A 3,532-nucleotide genomic window follows, 5' to 3' on the forward strand; every position below is an offset into this window, starting at 1 on the left:
TAGTCTAGGTTCGGTTTTTGAAAGTGCCATTCTGAGGTCGTGCTGAGCATTAAGTCTGTTCTCTGCCAATTGGCGACCCAATAAAAACAGGTCTGCGACCCATTTTGGGTCCCGACCCTAAGTTTGGGAAACATTTCTTTAAACCAATCACAATCGTCTCTGCCAATTAGTCTCGGAAAGGAACTTGTTTTTTAGGGGCATGTTATCTTTTAGAATATTTAATAGACAGGGCATCTGGAGACAGGCGAGATGCAGCTAATGGCCCCAGGTCGGACTCAAACCCTGAGACGCTGCATCGAGGACTGGGCCTCTGCATATGGGCGCCCGCTCTACCAGGTGAACTACCCAGGCGCCCGGTAAGGAACTTGTTTTGGTGAAACATTTGCACCCCGCATAACAGAATGTCATCTACAATATTAAATGAAGTTAACGTTTCACACAATATACAGTAACATGAACTACATAAATCAGCTGATCCATGGTTGCACCTCATTATCTCTTATCAGTGGATCTCTGTGTGTACGTCCTCCACAGCAGTCCCCCAATCAGTCCCAAAACGTCCCAGTTAGAGAGGAGACGCCCTCAACATTTTCTTTGTAAATCTTTACAATCATTCCCAGAAAGAACCGAGCACGTCTGACTTGTGAATTCGACAACGGCAACACACAGAGAGCGGAAGGTGAGAGACATTTATGTTATTTATTGTATTAATTCAGGACAATGCACATTAATGAACAAGCACAACAGCACACGTAGATGTGCCAGATTGTAGCCCGAGGGCTAATTTCCATCTGCAGTCCAACAGGCAGGTTGGAGTTACAGTAAAAAAAAGACATAGGATAGTAACAGTTAGTATATAAAAATAATAAGAAAAAAAAAACAGGACAATATCTGCCGAGATGTCAGGCAATTATCCTGCAAATGTACTTCCATTGATCCAGATTAGGATGACAGGGCTAGGAGGGAGGGGGCGCTGTTGTCACCACAACAGTGGTCTAGTCGCATATCCAAACCCTCCCCCACAGCGCTGCGGATGAGGGTCTGGCTAGTCCACAGAGCATTCTGGGACGGCAGAAAAACGTGCTCTGGTTTATTGGCATTTCTAGCTAGAAATGACAGTTTAAAGATTATTTTTTGGGCATTTTATGGACAGGACAGATGAAGTTATGAAAGGGGGAGTGACATGCAGCAAAGGGCCGCAGGCCAGATTCGAACCCCGGCCGGCTGTATCGAGGAGTAAACCTCTATATATGGGCACCCGCTCTACCAACTGAGCTATCTGGGTACCCGAAATGACAGTTTAACGTTCATGTTTACTTCCATTCTGTATATTTTCTTCATTTTTGAAAAGCATACCTTATATTTTAATTTCAGACAGCACTCTTTCAAAAGATATATCATGCAAATTCAACATCAAAAAGTGCTGAATGGATCATTTCTGGTTCTATCTGGACGTCATGCAGCCTGTTAACTCAGAGGTCGGAACATTTGGAGCGGGTTCATGAACATGGAGCAGATCTCGTTTGATGGCGTAACAGCGGGTCGTTTTCACAGCGTTCTCCAGCCGCCGTGACCTTGTGTTCCCTCCAACACATCAGCAACACACCAGCAACACACCAGCAACACAGCAGCAACACACCAGCAACACACCAGCAACACACCAGCAACCTGCCGAGCGTCGGGCGCTGCACATTCAGCCTGGACAGACAACAGTGAGTTATTGGGTTCCTGTAAGTGTCTGTGAACTCCACGCTGAATATAACCAGATGGTCATGTTGTTCATCCCAGAGCTGCACAAACACTGAGAGTAAGGTTATTCTAAGAATTCAAGACGCTCACATTTTCTATTACAATGAAGAATATTTCATAGCTGTGTGGACAGTTGAACATTACATACATATCGTTTTTGCTTTTTGAACTTTTTGCACATCCCATTGCATTTTTGTCTATCATGCACTAACCCTACATGCTCTTTTTCATGTTACAATTTTTCCAATTGCTTGGTTTTATCCACATACTTAACACAATTCACCAAACCACACACCCAAACGGCAAAATACCTCGCATATCCTGGAAAAAGTAAGCACTGCAACTAAAACTACATATACTATTATTATTATTATTAAATCTAACTTTTACACCAAATGGCACACACTTCATTCATATGGCCTAATGTAAAACACTCTCATCTTTAGTGTGCTTTGACTAAACGATAAAATAGTTCAAATTGTAGAAAATTCTTCAAATTGTTCACATGCACAGAAATATTTGCAGACACACACACACACACACACACACACACACACACACACACACACACACACACACACACACACACACACACACACTGTTGAAACATGTGTTTCTTTATTTTTCACCAAACAAGTCAGTGCAACATAGGCACAGCAGATATGTTTCCATTGGAGTGAACAAAAGACAGGAAACTGAAAAAATAAATTGAAGAAAAAATGTATAATTATAATACTGTGTGTGTTTACTGTATGTGTGTGTGTATGTGTGTGTGTGTGTCTGTCTGTCTGTGTGTACGTGCTCTGTGTGTGCGTGTGTTTGTGTGTGCGAGCCGAAGCATTTCTCTATGGAGCTGGCTGTGTGCACGGGGCCGTGTCACGTTAAAACAGGAACACACACAAAGTTTTGACACCGAGTTGGACAAAAACACAGTTGTCTAAGATATGAAATGCACGCCCAGACCAACATGTGTTCAAAAAAAGTTGAAAAAAACACAACAGGTGAAACTGAACCGGACCCCTCAGGCTCTGTGCTGAAACCTACAATGAAATATGGGATGCATATGAGAGAACGTATCATCAGATCTCCATTTTGGGAAGACGAATCATGACATGAGTACAATAAATCTCTTTCAATGCATTCAATGGCTTTCTGAAATGAGTCAGCATTTCTTCAACAGGGGGCGCCAACCTGTAGTTATTGCTTGGTCTGGCCGACATTCAAACAAATGAATATGGTAATAAAGTTATACCGTTCCAGCTATAACTTGAGTGTGCATAGAGTTACTCTGAACTCTGGCCTGGCTGTTTTTGGTTTTGTTGTTGTGTCCCCCCCCCATGACATTTCCCTGACCCCGGGGCCAAACCGACCCCTGGACTACCCAGCTGTACGAGCGGGACGGCCTGGCAGCGTCCATCTGGCTGCTGCAGGTCTCCTCCATCACATAAGCTCCTTATGTAAAGCAGGAAACACGGTGTAATCCCTCTGTGTGTGTGTGTGGTTGTGTGTGTGTCACTCCCTCTCCTTGTGTGTGTGTGTGTGTGTGTCTGTCACTCCCTCTCCCTCTGTGCGTGTCACTCCCTCTCCTTTTCTGTGTGAGCGTGTGTGCGTGCGTGTGTGTACGTGTGTGTGTGCATGTGTGCGTGTGTGCGTGCATGTGTGCGTGTGTCACTCCCTCTCCCTCTCTCTTTGTGTGTCTGAGCCGGTGTCAACACAACTTCATTACTCTTTCTCCCTCATTCTCTTTGTTTACTCCATTAACACATCAGATAGATAGATAGAT

The 3,532-nt window shown here is 44.0% G+C and overlaps 2 long non-coding RNA genes across 2 annotated transcripts in view; both read right to left on the reverse strand.

The window, feature by feature from the left end:
• The window catches only part of LOC116686415 (uncharacterized), a 22,137-nt gene that overhangs the window by 2,067 nt on the left and 16,538 nt on the right, over positions 1-3,532 (reverse strand). The window lies entirely within an intron of this gene.
• Positions 2,348-3,532, reverse strand: part of LOC116686416 (uncharacterized) — a 4,203-nt gene continuing 3,018 nt past the window's right edge. Inside the window, exon 2 of the long non-coding RNA XR_004331247.1 lies at positions 2,348-3,532. This exon is cut by the window's right edge and continues 511 nt beyond it. This is a non-coding gene — a long non-coding RNA (uncharacterized LOC116686416).

Source organism: Etheostoma spectabile, unplaced genomic scaffold, assembly GCF_008692095.1.
Source record: "Etheostoma spectabile isolate EspeVRDwgs_2016 unplaced genomic scaffold, UIUC_Espe_1.0 scaffold363, whole genome shotgun sequence".
In the NCBI taxonomy this organism is placed as follows: domain Eukaryota; kingdom Metazoa; phylum Chordata; class Actinopteri; order Perciformes; family Percidae; genus Etheostoma; species Etheostoma spectabile.